This window comes from Vicugna pacos, chromosome 6 (assembly GCF_048564905.1).
Source record: "Vicugna pacos chromosome 6, VicPac4, whole genome shotgun sequence".
Lineage (NCBI taxonomy): Eukaryota > Metazoa > Chordata > Mammalia > Artiodactyla > Camelidae > Vicugna > Vicugna pacos.
Genome location: NC_132992.1, coordinates 82,679,045 through 82,696,789, shown reverse-complemented (window position 1 = coordinate 82,696,789; position 17,745 = coordinate 82,679,045). Strand labels below are relative to the sequence as shown.

Here is a 17,745-nt window from a genome sequence, read left to right as displayed (position 1 = left end):
TTTGTTGTTTGTTTTACAGTAATTGTTTACAAAATTAACCTAGACATTTTAATCAGTCACAGAACAATGACTGTTGATGGCTTTTAAGCTCTTTTGGTGGCGGTGAGATAAGAAATGAAAGGAAGCGGACAAAACAAGTGACCAAAGTAAAATTTCTACACTATGAAAAACAAACACGCTAGAAGCCCAGAAACCTAAGTGATTTGGATTATGGCCTAGTGTGGTAGAAGTATATTATCTTTTTGAAGTGTATTTCCCTTTCTGCAGAATTAAAATAGCTTGCTTTGTATTTTCTGATTATGAAGTTAGTACATACACACATGTAGAATGGTCAGACAGCAAGACTATAAAGGACTCAATAAAGTGCCCTCATTTCCATGCTGTGAACATTTACGAGAAGAAGTTTAATTGTGGTAAAATGCACCTAACGTAAACTTCTCTCGCAGCCCTTTTTGAGTGTAGAGTCCAGAGCCAGTAAGTATGTTCACGTTGTTGCACAACCAACCTCCAGAACTTTGTCATCTTGCAACACTGACACTATAGCCATTAAACATCAACTCTGCTCTGCATTTCCCCAGCCCCTGGCAACCGCCATCTCCTTTCTATAAATTCTGTGAATTTGGCTACTCTTAAGTATCTCACGTACATAGAATTATATGGTGTTGGTCTTTTTTTGTGTGTCTGGCTTCAGGGTTCATCCATGTTGTAGCATGTGTCAGAATTTGTGTATGATATTTCATTATGTCTATCTATGTCTGGGTATGTTTATATAGTTTGTTAACCCATTCATCTGTAAGTGAACACCTGAGTTACTTCCACCTCGTGGCTATTGTGACTAATGCTGCTATGAACATGGCTGTTGAACCTCTTTTAACATGCCCCTTTACCCCCACAAATTTATTTATAAGTGGATTGTACTGTATATGCTACTTTGTCATGTGCATTTTTACTCTACACTATGTCATAGACACCTCTTCTCAGTTAATACTGATAGGCGGTATTCTTTTTTACTTTGTGCATAATGTGTGTGCCCATGTATGGATTTATCTGTTTATGGTTGGACATTTACATTGTTTTCCATTTCTTGTTACTCTAACCATGCCTCAGAAGTGGGTAAATCCAGGAGGCAGAAAATCAGTGAGGACATAGTTGAACTCAGCAACGCTATCAACCAACCGGATGTAATTAATGGACATCCGTGGCCTACTGCATCCAGCAACAGCAGGTGACACCTTCTTCTCAAACTCATATGGAACATTCACCAAGATAGACCACATTCTGGGCCATAAAACATGTATTAACAAACTGAAAAGAATACAAATCATATAATGTCTGCTCTCAGACACAGTGGAATTAAATTAGAAACCAGTAACAGAAAGCTAACTGGAAAATGCCAAAATACAGGGAGATTAAACAACACACTTATGAATAGCATGAGTCAAAAAAGAACTCTTGAGAAATGTTAAAATATTTTGAACTAGTTGAAACAAAAGCATAACTTACTGGAATTTGTGGGATGTGGTGATTAAGTAGTACTTAAAGGGTAATTTGCTGCTGCAAAAGCATATATTAGAAAAGAAGAAAGACCTAGAATCAGTAACCTAAGTTTCTATCTTAGGAAACTGGAAAAAGAAGAGAAAATTAAATCCAAAGTAAGAAGAAAAGAATTAGAGCAGAAATCAATGCAACTGAAAACAGGAAGTCAGTAGAAGAAAATTCAGTGAAACCAAAAACTGGTTCTTTGACTAGAGCAATAAAATCAATAAGCATCTAGCTGGGCCAAGTAAGAAAAATAAGGAGAGGACATCACTACAGATCCCATGGACACTAAAAAGGATAATATTTCTTTATGACTATGAACAGCTCTTTGCCCACAAGTTTGATAACCCAAATTCAGTGGACCAATTCCCTGAAAGATACAATTTGTCAAAACTCACACAGGAAGAAATAGGTAATCTGAATAGGCCTCTGTCTATTGTAGAAATTGAATCAATAATTAATAACTTTCCCAAACGGAAAGCACCAGCCCAGAAGGGCTCACTGGTAAATTCTACCAAACATGTAAGAAAGAAGTTATACTAATTCCTGCCAGTCTCTTTGAGAGGACAGAAGCAGAGGGAATTCTTCCTAACTCATTCTGAGGCCAGCATTACCTTAATATCAAAACTAGACAGAGATATTGCAAGAAAAGAACACTTGGGATTAGCAGAGACACGTTACCATACGTAAAATAGATAAACAACAGGACCCACTCTATAGCACAGGACTATGTTAGATTTCTTGTAATAATATATAATGGAAAAGAATCGGGAAAAAAATCTATCCATGTTATGTATATGTATAACTGAATCGCTTTGCTGTATACCTGAAACTAACGTTGTAAATCAACTACACTTCCATAAAAAACAAAATTTAAAAAAAATAAAAGATCTGTATAGCACAGGGAACTATATTCAATATCTTGTAATAACCTTTAATGAAAAAGAATATGAAAACGAATATATGACTGGGACATTATGCTGTACACCAGAAACTGACACATTGTAATTGACCATACTTCAGTTGGAAAAAAAAAAGAGAAATCTACAGACCAATATCACTCATGAACATAAACAGAAAAATCCTCAACAAAATATTAGCAAGTAAAATCTAACTATGTATCAAAAGAACGATACAGCATGGCCAAGTGGTATTTCTCCAAGGTATACAATGCTGGTTCAACATTAAAAAATCAATATCATCCATCACGTTAACAAGCTTTATGTGAGAGAGAAAGGAAGAGAGAGAGAGAGAGGGAGGGAGCATTTAAACTACCACCAGGAGAAACAAAAGATTTTGTAGCCATCAGGGAAATCGCACACACATGCATGGGAACCGCAGAGCAGCTCAGGGCCTGGACAGGGAGCTCCAGACTCCAGTGGGCTCTCAGGGCTTTCGGGTACCTGATCCCCAGCCCGCTCTGTCCTCAGCCCTGCGGCTCCATTCACCTCTCTCCTCGCCGGGCTCTTCTGACTCCCTCGAGCTCTCTTATGGCTCCATCTACGCAGGAAGTCTGCTCAGGCCCCAACTGCTTCCCGGCGGCTTCTGCTCCCATGACCTCCTCAGAGTCTGTTCTTATAATCCCAGGCCTGAGGACTCTGAATGGCTCAGCTCCTCATTTTGAGCTAGGCCACGTGGTTTAAAGGTCACCCCAAACTGGTGACCCTTGGGGTCTGCCCGGGGTCAGGTTTTACCCCAGCCCAATCAGCCGAGGCCATTGATACGGGTTCGTGTAGTGTAAACCGTGGCCACCCCCGCGGGCTGAGGAGGGCATTTTCCCGAGGAGAGGGTGGGCCGGAAGACATGGAGTTTACCTGGTGTCCCCAGTCACAGAATAGCACTCTACCGACTTCAGCCTGAAAATACAAGGATTATTTCCAGAGGAAGCTGCGTGCCTCTGCGGAGAACGGTATGGCACCACCTGAGGTAATTCCAGAAGGTTCAAGTTCATTTTAGGAGAACTAATTCTACCCAGCAGGATCAGGGGGATAAATACAATTTTTTATTCGGATATTAATTACTCTTGTATTCTTCCAAAACTGCCATAGTCTTAAACATTGACACAACTTGAAGATCCCTCCTCTTCCTTACGTCAGGTGCAGAGTGTCCAGAAGTCACTTCTACTGGTGCCTACCTGTGCTTTGATTAACAGTGATTCTTTAGGATTTATTGCAAATGATCCTGGAAGACTTGAAAAATGGCACTTTTTCTAAGCTTTGGTTGATGGTGGAATTGGAAAGAATGTTTAGTTGGTTAGATGGTGAGGACCATGGTTACGCAGAAACCGTGTGCTGTCATATGATGCAAAACATGCGTCTTTAAAGTGTAATCAGACATGCAGGCTGCCAGTGAGCTTCAAGGAGCTACTGTGGCTTGGTAGATGGAGAACCCGAGGGCCAGGGGAGCAAAAGCAAAGAGTCCTTGGGCTGTTTCAGACTTCGGTGAGAGTGTCTCCATGTTTCCGTCCAGATCAGCACTTTCCTAACAAAGTTCATGGGCCAGACAGTGTTACCTGGTGGGTGGGCTTATTTATACGCAAAATATAATTGAGACCATATTCCTCTCAGACCTAAAAATAGTACTCATGTTTGTTTTTAATAATAGAATTATTTCAGTTTAGGAAGTGGTGTCAATTTACATGGACTGTCTGATGGTTACTCAGATTGTGCCACCAATGACAAGATAGAGGAGAAAAATCTAAAACATTTTGAAGAGAGTTTATGTATGTGGAGGGGGAAGGAGGGTTGGTTAGCTGAAATCAGAAAGATTCTAAGCAACGGTGATTAAATTTAATACTGATTAAATTAGCATGCCATGGGGACTGTTTGCTGGAAATTTTGGTAATGCCTTCACAAAGCAGCCTGGACTCAAGGCCGTTTGGTGGGAAGTGGCTCATTTGCTTTGTTCCGGTCACGTTTAAAGGTCACCCCAAATCAGGTTCTTTTTCAAGAATTAAAATGTCCCTGGTCTTCCACTTGAGAAGGCTGCAAACTTTCACTGTAAAGGGCCAAATACTAAATATTTGGCGTGAAATCAACAATAACATAAATGAAGGAGTGTATTGTATTCCAGTACAATTTTACTTGTGGATGCTGAAATTTGGATTTCATATGATTTTCACGTGTCATGAAATGGGATTCTTTTTTTAACTTGTTAATTTCAACCGCTCCAAAAAGTAAAAGCGGTTCTTGGCTCTGGGGCAGTGTGGTTTGGCTTGTAGTTTGTGAACCCCTGTCCAGTCTCCATACTGCCTTTGAGGTCGGTGTCTTGTCTTTGGAGGAGAATATTCCTACATGTGAAATCTTCCTACATTTGCATGTAGAAGGGGGCCAGACTCTATGGTGTGGGCACGTGCGTGTATGCGTGCGTGCATGTGTGTGTGCGCACACGTGTGTGCGTGTGTTTTGAGCTCCACGGCCCCTCTTGCCTCCCCCAGAGGATGAAGCCAGGTCTCCTGACTTGAGAACTTCGATTGTTCAGAACTTTGCCACTAGCATCATAGTCTCTGTGTCAGGGAGGCCAGCCTCGTGGACTCTGAAAAGTCTCTGGACTGGTTCCCCATCCAGAGAACTCTGAGTGGCTCTTGAACGAGAGGGAATTGAGAAGGCAGACAAAGGTAGGAACTCGAGAGTAAAAGAGCTGAGCTTTCCATGCAGAGATCTCTGTGAGAGCTGGGAGAATTGTTGGGAGAATCACCTCATTTCTTTGCAGGCATGTAGATTTTAAAAGGCTTGGGTGTCTCTACTGCTGCTTTTCATCCTTAATCTTAGAGGAGTAGGCAGAAAGACGTGCTTCAGTAAAATGTAAGCACATGGTTGTGTGTAGTACAATATTTACGGAAATTAGGAAAGATGCAAAACATCCAGTTTTCCTAAAATGATCTGCGTTAACGTGGAACAACGCAACCAAGACAGATATGCATTGTATTTAGTCACATCGTTAATAGGAATCATTCTTACTAGGAGGCCCTCCCCGAATCCTTAATAAATATAAAGCTTTTAAATATTTGTCCCATTTTGTAATTAGTCTAGATTTAGCAGTGGTTCTTTCTGATTTGGGAGGAAGCATGCTTGACTGTTGCCAGGCAACGGCTAATCGGGGTATTAGCTGCCAGCAAGCTGTTGGCAGTAACTGTAAATTCTTTTGTCTTGTTAACCAAAAAATGAGTGTTAAAGATACAGCGGTATATAATGTCTTTTCTGTTGTTCAAATACAGACAACTTAGGTGATAAATTCCTACACTAATGTAACCTTGTTGTGCCGCTAAAATTTATAGTGTGTCTGGGGAGCCTGTTCACTCTTGTGCTTGAGTCAGACGCGATTGCTCACGGCACCCAAGCTCGCAGAATGGGACAGTGATGCAATAGGGGCATTGTTCTGAGATTTTTTTGTTAAGTTATAAGTGGTGAGATGTATGTGGACTTCTAGCATAGACGTCCCAAGCGAGGACTCTGGTTCATGCACGTGTGCTACCATTTACCCCTTGCTGACCTGAGTCTCCATCTCCTAGCGGTCCACAGCGAGCATCCTGCATGTGTTAAGTCCTGCGGCAGCCAGGGGCCTGGTCCTCCAGCCCAGCTCGGCCAGACATGGTGCAAGTTTTCTAGGACAAAACTAATGCTTGCTTCGTAAGCAAATGTGGTGTGTTATCCCTTGGACATTAGAATTAAGAAGGAAGGAAAAATACTTTTATTTGGTGTGTGCTTTTTTATTATTGCTGTTATTATTATTATTTTTAATGAAACTGCACTAGATGCCAAACTTGACCCCAGACCATGGTCAGCACTCTTGGTCATAGTCACTCTTTGGTGACATGTTTCTAAAGGACACTGCGATTGTCTGTTAGGGGTCGCACAGTCCACCAGGCACTTTGGCTTACGTTTTCTCACTTAATACTTGTACCCTGGGCAGAAGACAGGGGAGACACAGCAGGTCCGCTGGGCCAGAAGGGGAGGACCTGGGACAAAAGTCCAGGTTTCCAAGCCTATACTCTGCTTTCCCTTCAGTTTGGGTCTAGTTTTACAAAGACATCCAGAGAGGTCTGGTTGCCCAGTGAACCAATATAAGGCATCCAGGGAATGGCTTGAATATGTTTCATCCTTGATTTCTAAAAACAGCTCTTCAATGCTTTTGATAAGATTAAAAAAAAATACCCCACATTTGTGAGTCCTCTTTTCTTGGTACCATTTTCTGCGCCGCCTCCCCCACCCCAGCATCCAGCAGTTTGGAATCTCTCATCACAGGAGGCATCTCTCCCGTCTTCACCACTGTGGTGCCCACAGTCCGTTCCCCCTGAAAGCTGGGCGATTTGGACTTTCCTTGCCAGCCTCACTGTTCTCCTGGGCTCCAGTTCAGCAGAAAAAAGTGTCATCACCAGAGGCTGCAAACCCATTTCTGTCCCTTGTTAGGATTTTTCTTCCTTCCTTTCTTTCTTTCCTTTCCTTTTTTTTTTTTTTTTTTTTTTTTTTTTTTTTTACTACGAGCCAGACTCTTTTAGCATCATGTAAACACGCTGGAGTATGTTAACAGCTGCCTCTCTTTTAAAGTTGAACCCGCTCAGAACTAAAAAGGGGCAGGCTTTCAGGTTCTGCTCCAGTTTGCATGTGACACCATCAAAGCTATTTTTAGTGGAGTGATCACCGGCAAGAAGCTGAAAACGGCTGCTTTCAACTATAAACAGTGGAAAGAAAGGATCATTTATGCACTGCTGCAGCTCTTGAGTCCATTTATATAGGAGACAAAGGGGTGTGGAAATCTCTTCTTCAAAGTTATGCAGGCATCTTATGCCTGTTCAGAGCCCCACCACCTCTGCAGAGAGGAGTCATGTCAATTTAGCGCTTGGCTGCTTGGGCTCTGAGTTAAACTAGATGCACTGATAATGGTGAATTATAGGACTGTCCTTCTGGTTGTCCATTCCAAAAAGAAGGCAGTGTATAGATGCTCAGAAACATCCAGTGAACTCTTCTTTCCTGTCGATCACAAAGCAGGAAGTGAGAGTTACACACATATCACGGTGCAGTGGAAACAATGTGAGTCACTCACTGGCTCAGGACCCTCATCACTTCACCTCTCCGAATTAAATTCTTAGCTGCAAAATGAGGATCCTGATGCCGGCTCTGTACACTTCATTGGGCTGGTCTTGCCAGCAGATACTTATTGAACCCCTACTCCTGCCAGCTTTGGGGAACTTTGAACTAATAAGAGAGTTGCTGCTCTCCAAGAGTTCACAGTCAAGCCACTTAAATAGATTACAATACAGTGTGGTGCATGGGGGGAACAGCAAGGGAGAGCTGGATCTGCTCCGGGCACGGATGGAAGTGAGAAGGAGGCCGGAGAGCAGAATTTTCAAGGATGCAGAAGAGTTTGCAAAGAGGACAAGAGAGGGAGGGATGTTTGCAGGCGGGGCATCTCAGTGAGCAAAGACGGGTAAGAGGCATTCTGGTGTGTCTGGGAACCCACGAGCAACTTGGTATTGCCAGAGCAAACAAACAAACAAAAAACAAGACAAGGCAAGAGATGAAGCTGGAGCAAGCTGAGCCAGTCACTCAGCGCTAAGAAAACTGGGAGTGACTCAGGCCACAGGGAGCCCAGGGGGTGGTTTTGAACACACGATTGACTGAATTCTGCAAAAATTAAAGTGGAGTCGTTGCTAAGGAAAGTCCACATACCTGCAGATATGTAGTGGTGGCAGTTTATCTAATGCACGTGTTGTCAGGATGCCCTAATCATAAAGCAACGTCCCAGGAGGGGCTAAGCCTGGGATGGCAGTCCCCAAACTGGATGGCATGTGACTCCGTGGAGCATTGCCTTTGAAGGAGGGTGGTGGGAAGTCCAGAAGCAAGAGTCTGGGAAGACCCTTTGGAGCCTGATTTAGTGCTGGGCTCTGCAAGCCAGCAGGGAGCATGACTTGTGTCCTTCAGATGCTCTCAGGCCAGGTGTCACCAGGGAGGACGTACAGCATGCGCTGCATGTGGTCGTCGGACACCCGACAGTGAGTGCAGTGACCAAGCACCAGAAAACATGGTCTGTACACAGGGCGTCAGGTTCCCAAAGGTTTCAGGAAGCTAAAGTTGTCCTGAATATGCTTAAAGCTTCAATTACGTGGTAATTCAAAGAAGCGAGAAGTGCAAAACAAAGCAAACCCAAAACCTCTCACACAGGTGTACTGACTGTCTATACCCAGGAGTAAATGTCCCGAGCAGTCCCCTTGGACTACTGAATGGTGTGAGGCCAGCGCAGTCCTCACACCCCCATCTCTGTAACTGGCGGGGAGCTAACATTGCTTTTCTGCAATATTCTCCTTGAACTTAATACTGTTAAGAAAGTTTAGTAAGTGTAATTGCTTCATTGTCCTTTAAGGAGAGAAATGGATGTTTCTGTAAGTTTTCTAAAAGAAATAGAGGGGCAGGAGGTGTTAGGTGCTGAAGAGTCAGTTACAGAAGCTGTGGCCCACGTGGTGTGGGAAGAGGACCAGTTCACTTACTTGGGTTTCCCGGCCGTTCCTTCTTTGGTTTTCCCGAGCAGGGCTCAGGGTACACATGGACAGTTTGAGAATAAAAGAGTCACAAGCAGATAATGGCTTGGTGCAGGTGGTGAAGGAGGTGGCCCAGGATCACGTGGAGAGGAAGGAGCATCTTCGAAGGTAGGGCCAGCTCTCTTTGCTCGGTTGGAAGTGTGAGGATAAAGGCATAGTGAGTTGCTGATGCCAATCACAATATTTGTTGCCTGGGCAGATGTAAGAGGTTCCTTTTGGGAAATGGAAAATTGCCTTTTGTCACTTCAAAGCCAACATCACTAGATCCAATAAACCATAGGAGAAATATTTCAAAAGAAATAAACTGTGCTGTTATGTACAACTTCAGGGTTTGAGTGCCTGGATTTGGTACCCTTGATAGAACATTTAGACAGCGGTGTCCTGCCCCATAGCATCGGCTTTCCAAAATCAGCATTTATGTCTCTCATCCTCATGGTGGGGTGTGGGATGTGACTGGCTCTGAAAGGGAGGAAATGAATAGTCAAGATAAATCAGTTTCCCCACAAATAGGTCATTTTCCTGTCTGTGACTGGTTTTCAGCATCGTAGGGGGTACTGGGAATCAGGCTGTGTCCCAGCCTCGCATTCAATGTTTGTATCTCTTGATCTCCACAAACCTGAATGATAAATAGGTCATAGTGAATTCGGTCTCCATTACTGAGGTTTTCCTGGAGGTTGTGTGAGCGCAGTGGAGTAGTGACGGCTCACGTTACTACTGTTAACGTGTGTGGTGCGGCGTGTGGTCGTCACGGCCTCAAAACAACGCTTCAGTCCTGGGACAGAAGATAGGCATGTGGCCGGCCCTTCCTGCTTCTTGGTGATGGGGTGGCCCAGGGCGTTCTAAAACCTGCCGTTGAGTTCAAGGCAAAATGATGTTTTCACTCAAGAGGTACTTCCTCTTAAGGAGTGCATCTCAGGGCAAGGTTTCCCACGGCTTGTCTCCAACTGCATGACACTGTCTGAGGTCCCCAATGGGTTCCACCTGTTCAGCTGAAGCCCCTTTGCACCTTTGCATAGTCATCAAGATCTTCACAAACCATTGCCAAGGGAGGGAGAGCGGGGTGGGGTTCCTCCATCTCGACGCCCCTCCAGCCCAGCGTGGCTAGAGGGGAAGGCCCAGAGGCTGTCCCTGTGCCACCCCAGGCCACTCCATCTCAGACCTGCCATCCTTTCACAGGCTGCTCCTGGAAGGGTCTTCGTGTCCGGATTCATGGGCAGTGACCCTGAGATAGAGAAATTCCACGACAAAGCCCCCAGGTTTCAACTACCCAGGAAGAGACCTAACAGTCCACTGAGGGCTGCTCTCTGGGCCGTGGTCACAGCTGGTATGTCTTGAGCACGTACAAGGTACCAGGCCCCGTGCCGAGCACCTAGCCGGTGGATGACACCTTTGAAGGGCCTGCAGTTTCCCCGGGGACGCAGCCGGAGAACTGGCAGGACAGTTGGTATCAAAGTCTGTGTGTTGATGGCGGGCCACCTGGCCTCCGAGAAGGGACAGATGAAGATCAAGTCAGGGTAGGCCTCGTGGAAGAGAGGGAACTGTCCATGGTTTTGGCCCACAAGAGGGTCGATGTCTAGAAGGTGCTAGTGCCCAGTTTTATTCAGGGCTTACTAATCGAGGGACCCAAGGGCTGTGGTCTGACGGCTGTGGGCCCAGAGCTGTGCCATCCTCTGTACAGCTCCCGATTCTTTATCTGTTTACCCATCCATGTCCCTGCGTCTTGGAGGGCAGGATGGTTTTTTTTACTGCCATGTCCCCACAGGAGGTGTGAAGCCATGTTATTCAGTGAGTAGATGAGTCAGAGAAAGAAAGGTGGGCAAACTGGCTCCTGTTTCCAGAGTCTTGGCCCAGAGGAGCAGAAGCACCACCTTCCCTACCTGAGGGTCTGGTTTGCCGTTAGGGAATGTCTGCTTATGTATTTACTTAGCTGGCTAGCTAGCTACGATTTGTTTTTACATTAGAGTAAAATACACATAATATAAATTTATCATCGTAACCATTTTTAAGTGCACAGTTCAGTGGCATTCAGTACATTCACACTGTTGTGCAACCTTCCCCACCATCCATCTCCGGAACTAAGTTCATCTTGTAAAACTGAAACTCTGTCCCCATTAAACAGTAACTCCCCGTTCCCTCCTCCCCGCAGCCCCTGGCAGCTAGCGTTCCACTGTCCGTCTTTCATGAATTTGACAACTCTAGGTGCCACATGTAGCGGAATCATACAGTATTTGTCCCTTGGTGTCAGGCTTATTTCACTTAGCATAATGTCTTCAGGGTTCACCTATGTTATAACATGTGTCAGAATTTCCTCCTTCTTTCCAGGCTGAATAATATTCCATTGTATGTATTTATCACACACTTTTTATCCATTCATCCATCGATGGGCACTTGAGTTGCTTCCACTCTGCCTATTGTGAATAATGCTATGAATCTGAGTGTACAAGCTCCTCTTTGAGTTCCTGCTTTCAGTTCTTCTGGTATATACCTAGAAGTGGAACTACTGGGTCACATGGTAATTCTCTGTGTAATTGTTTGAGGAACCAGCATACTAGTTTCCATAATGGCTACATCATTTTAATGGCGTGCTGCGGTTACTTAATTTTGTGTGTCTTGCCTTTCCTCTGTGAGCTTTGCACACGCAGTCCTCCTCCCTTCTGCTCCACCTGTGTCCTTTGGCCTGGACTGATGACCTCAGTCAGCCCAGATTCAGGAGCTGCCTCCGCTCTCTCCCAGCCACCTTTGAAAAAGATAAGCTTATCCCATGGCCCCTGGGCAGATGCCCTCTGGGGAGTCCCAGGCTGCTCCTGAGATGAAGCTGGAACCAGACCGGCCCTAGACTTGTAGCTCCTGGAACAGCTGCTCAGCTTTCCTCAACTCCACCATTTTCATTGTGATTAGTGTGTTCATTTGCATCTAAAAGGCGTAGTTTTCTTATCAGCACCATTGAGTTGGGAACCAGTGTGCTCCATTTATATAGAGTGGCCCATTTTAACCAGGCCCATTAAGCAGTAAAAGTAAATGTGGGTGTTTTACAAATGCAAATATATCATGCAAATAATGTACTTTATGCTGAATGATGCCTTGGTTTTCATATGTAAAATTAGAAACTGTGTAGCACAAAGATAATGATAAACACCTTTGCATCTGTTCAGAAGATGTATCAGGAGCCGGATGCATCTGAAATTGTAGCCAGGCTGCAAGCAGAATTTCTTCAGTATACCCAAACATGCATGCCGTCTTATCAGAAATACACATGTACTTATCCAGTTATTTATATATTCCTAAGTAATCAAGAAATCACAGAAAAGAGTAATCCAAATTAGCTAACGTATTACTTACCATCAAAGATGAGGTTTATAATTTTGTTTCCATTTTTAAAGATTTTTAAGTTTTTATCAGAGATGACGATAGTGGAAGAAGAAATACTAGTATATAGGCTAGTCCCTTTGTAAGGGAATTGTATCTGTTAAGAGATTATTTTAGAAATCCTACTGTTTGAAATAATTCTGTTTATGATGTGCAGGTAACATTTCAGCTGTTTTACGCCAAAACTTAGTAGAATCATGACAGCTGTTTTCTGTGGCCAGTGAACTTGGCTAAATTCTAGGAGGGGAGTCACCTTTAGTCTCTGCCCACATGGGGTTTCTCCTCTTTGGAAATGTAGGAGACACACCCATGGAAAGTGAATTAAAGGAATAAGACAGCAGATGAGGAAATACCACAGAGTACAGTCAGTTGCCAAATTGGCTACAGGAATTCTCAAATTCAGTGCGAGGAGAGGTTCCAGCGTGGGAGTGACCAGAAAAGATCTGCGATTTGAATTAAACCATAAAGGATGGATGGGAGTCGACTAGGTGAAGAGAACAGGGGAGCAGGGCATTTCAGCGGAGGGGAACAGAACTGGCCTGAGTGGGCCATAGATATATACGGGGTACGAGTGTGTCCTGGAGACCTGTGTCAGGTGGCAGGTTGGGGGCATGTTGGGAAAGAAGATAAAGGCTTCTTTCTGAGGAGGCAGAGAACCTACTGGACTTAACTCTGCCTTGTGAGTTACTGGTTTTCACCCACCTTTTTATACCACCAAACTCTTGAAATGAAAAATTACAAGGGTGGGACCAGGTAGCCATGCTCTGGGTTTATATGGAGGGTAGTAAAAGTGTCGGGAACGTCCCTGAGAATTGTGAACTTTCACCTGGGTTCTTGAGTTAAGGAGTGATGCCCCTCAAGTTATGAAGGATGATTTGTGGAACTCGAAGCCATCTCACACAGGTCTCCCTGATGCCTGCATTCCAGGCTTCAAAGACTGGCGTCCTTCACCCAACGGGCCTGTGTTAGTATGTGGTGCAGGTGATGTGTGGTTTTCTATGATACCCTGGTGATCAGTCCACAGAACTGACAGTAGAATTCCAAGTTGTTTTTTTTTTTTTTAATAGAAATTCTCCCTTCATTACAACTACTTTGGCTGTTTTATTCCTGGGGAAACACAGTCTGATGGTAGCTGTCACGGGTCTAACAGGGTTGCCTTGCATGATTTGTATTCTTTTAAGTTTATTAAACACATTTTATGGCCCAGGGTGTGGTCTGTCTTGGTGACTGTTGCACGTGAGTGTGAGAAGATGTCATCTGCTGCTGTTGGACGCAGTAGGCTTCAGATGTCCATTGCATCCAGCTGGTTGATGGCGTTGCCGAGTTCAACTCTGTCCTCACTGATTTTCTGCCTCCTGGATCTGCCCACTTCTGAGAAAAGGGTGTTCAAGTCTCTAACTATGAGAGTGGATTCATCTCTCTCTTTGAAATTCTATTAGTTTTTTCCTTCGTACTGTTCCCAGCACTAAGACTATGGCAGGAATCTGCTCAGCTGCCTGAAGACTAGCAGGCGCGCTTTGGCGTCCATAAGTACTGGGTTAGGATAGGCTGGTCTCGCCACATCCCTGTCCTTTGCCCAGGCGGTTTGGGCTTCTGGTTCTTGATGTGCTGGAGGCCACTCTGGCGGAGATGCTAACAGCAGGGGACCTTCAGAGACAACACTTAGGTTGGCCTTTCACTGCCCAAAATTCTTTAGATTTTGATTCACTACTGGGGGTCCTTCCTGCATGCATTCATTCTCTCTCCCTCTCTCATTGCACATTAAAAAAGTTCTGCTGTGGCAAAATACACATAACATAAAATATATCATCTTAACCATTGAGATGTACAGTTCAGGAGTGTTCAGCACATTTACAGTGTTGGGTAACCAGTCTCCACAACTCTTTTCCTCTTACAGCACTGCAACCCTCTACCCATTAAACAGTTCCCTGCTCCCCCTCCCTCCAGCCTCTGGCAACTCTCATTCCGCTTTGTCTCTGTGAACTTGACCGCTCTAGTCAAGTGCAGTATTTGTTCTTTTGTGACTGGCTTATTTCACTGAGCACAATGTCCTCCAGGTTCATCCGCGGTGTGGTGTCCTGTTCTGTCTTTTAGATCCACCAATTCACATTTGGCAGCTGTTCTTAGAAAAAAGTACTTTTTTAAAAGTACTTAGAAAAAAGGAGCTTGTCTTAATTTTCTTTCCTTAGACTCACAGGAAGTCCAGGCTGGTGAATACAAGCGCAGATCTTGCCAGAACCTCCCAGAGTCTTGGTGACATTGAGCCGGCTCTCACAATGATGAAAGCTCGTGGTGTAGGGAGAACATGTGACAGATCACATCATTATGCCAAGAGCCACCTTCGGGCTGGACAACCTGTTAACTTACAGAGTCCCTCATGGGAGGTGGAAGTGAAGCAGCTGAGAGTGGGAGGCCCAGGGAGACGCTGGATGTGCTGTTTGGGTGGGTAGGTGCAACCTGGGGACTTGCTGGCTCAGCTCTAGTCTTTTGTTTGTTTGTTTGTTTTTTTAAGTGGAGGCACTGGAAGTTGAACCCAGGACCTTGGGCATGCTAAGCATGCGCTCTGCCACTGAGCTGTTTCCCTCCACCCACCCCTCCGACTCCCTCCGCTCAACTCTGGTCTTAATGATTAGCTGGATCGATGTTCTCAAATGCCAGTTCACAGACTGCCTTTTCTGGCAAGCAAGACCCTCTTAACCTGAGGCCAACTTCCTTTGTCTCAAGTGGGTTTGGTTCCTGGTACCAAAGGTCGCATGATTTTGTTAGAGCGTTATTGAAATGAGACATTTGTGGCGCCAGCCTTGTATTGTTTCTGCTTATGGGGCCCACTATCTGTCTTTCGCACATGGTGAGCCTGATTGCTTTTTCTAGCCTGGGGTTTTGCCTTGGAGAGATTCCTGGTGAAGCACCGTCTGCAGCCCTCTTCCACGGAGGAGGAAGGCTGAAAGTTTGGTGCCGGAAGGAAGACTGGCAGAGAAAGCTGGACGATGAGGAATGAAATCGGGGTCGTTGACGTGTGTCTCTGTGGTACGGCGGGCTGGCCTTAAACTGATTGCTGACCAGCTTTGGACAGGTCTCTCCAACTTGCAGGCCTCCCAGCTCCTCACTGACAAAGTGGGGAAGGCGGGTCCTGCCTGGCCTGCCTGCAGGATCGGCGGGTCCCGTGGAGCAGTGTTGGTGGCTGTGCTCTGTACATGGTGCTTTGGCATCCTGTCGTCAAGCAGCGTGAGCACCTTCATAAGGTGATTAAACCCACTCCGGTGGGTTGAAGGGGCCCCAGTAGCCACTTCACTGGCATTTAGGTGACTTGAGTGTGGAGAGTCCCCCATTCTCTGTAGATGCCGCCCCACCCTCCCCTCCTCGATTTGCCACATGGATGAGTGGTATCCAGGGTGGCCTGAGATCCTCCCACAGAGGCCTCAACCAGTAGCTGCTTCTCTGAATTACAGTGGTTGATATACACTTGTAAATAATTTCATATACTTTTTTTTAAAGCTAACTTTGAGCTTTAAAGGCCAAGTAGCCAAAGACATCTCCAGATGGAGGGAAAAAATTAGTTTGCTGCTTCCCCAATCTGCAGCCCCTGGAGCCATAACCATTGTCATTTCTACATGCATTTCTAGTCTCTTGAGATATAGTCATAGGAGGTTGGAGCTAGCTAAGTATGACAGTAAGCTCCTAGAGGCCATAAAATATGACTTTTGATTTTTCCCTCCATGTCTAAGCACAGTTCTCAATAAGCACTTCATAAAGCTTTGACTCTCCTAATAAGGAGATACCATTTTGAGGGACCATCCCAAAGAAGGATGTAGAATATGGCACCAAGGAGCTTAAAAGCTTTGCAATTAGCGTGGCAGAAACCAGCTTACCTTGAGCTAAAAATTGACCACAGGTGAATTCATCACCCACAACAGGGGCCACATAAGAGCAGGTGGCTGGGCTGGTCCAGATCGCTCTCCAGTGTTGGAGTATAGCTTATACCAGCGACACAGCAGACCGAGCAGAATAGTGATCAGTGACTTGGGTACGTTAAAAGGACGCTGCAGAAATCTTTAAGTAGATTTTTATCACAGAGAGAATTTCCCTTATCTAAACCACTGGATTTACCCGCCCTCGATTCCCCACATTTACTCCATCCCTGGCGTCTACTCAGTTTTCAGCCAAATCGGGGTCAGGATAAAGAGGAGCTTTGGGTGGAAGTAAGCTGGATATTCAGGCTCCTGCAGTAATACTCAATTATTGAATTCTCTAGAAGCACCAGCTCCTCTATAATGAAGTCCTCAGTTTTTAAATATCTTTAGAAATCAGGTGATTCAGTATTGGCAACAGCCAGCTTGCTGTTTCCTGCTTTCTTATAAAAATAAGATGGTTAAAAAAAAAAAATCCCAGGGGCTGGCCAGGGTTGTTAAAAGATAATCTTAAGCATTTTAATGTACGTTATTCTTCACGCAACTTTGAGCCTTAACAGCCTCAAAGCTGAATAGGATAGAAGGAAAATGGGCTTGCAGCCATCACCCCGCAGCCCTCAGGCACCAGCCAGACCTACCGTCGTCTCGCTCGGACTCCCGGTCACAGAGGGGCCCCACCTGCCAGAGCAGAGTCAGGGCTGCAGGGAGAGCCTAAAGCTGAGATGCATTATTCTCACTTCCTCTGACTGGAGTGGATCCAAACCAAAATAAAAACAGAAAGTTCCACCTGCATCGAGGTTCATACCGTGGGTTTTCTAACAATTTCGACGTTATTTTGATGTCTGACAGCACTCTTACGCATTAGTACCTTTCTTCCTTTCTCGCTGCTCCTCCCACATCATGTCACGTGTCCCCATCCCTGCGGTGCTGTTCGGACCTCTGCGGAGGAAATGTTGGTGAGCAGAACACGTCGCCGACATCCCTCCTCGTTAGCAGTGCTGCTGTCCTGCGTTCCTGGAGACCCTGGTTGACTCTGGAACATTCAGTGTATAGTCGTTCAGATTTTTTATTCTGTGTGTACATGTGTCTCCCGGTCTGCCAAACTTACAAATGTCTGATTCAGACCAACTTTTTAATTTTTCACTGTTGAAGATGATTGATAATGCATTAACCAGTATTGTTTGCCACGTTTTCTTTTGGAGAAAGTAATTTATACTTCCTCTTGGGCTGGAGGCAGTAACAGTTTTGACGAAGTGCCCTCTAACATTAATCTAAACCAATTCTTGATTTAGAATCACCTCCTTTCCACTCCAAGGATATTTTCCTAAGACTGGCTTGGTAATAAAGTTTTTCGCTGGGTGTCTTAAAACAGTGAAAATGCTTGTCTATAGATGTAGT

General features: G+C 45.0%; 1 protein-coding gene across 6 annotated transcripts in view; it reads left to right on the top strand.

Moving 5' to 3' along the window:
* Positions 1–17,745, top strand: part of FOXN3 (forkhead box N3) — a 364,903-nt gene that overhangs the window by 231,311 nt on the left and 115,847 nt on the right. The gene's annotated exons all lie outside the window — the stretch shown is intronic.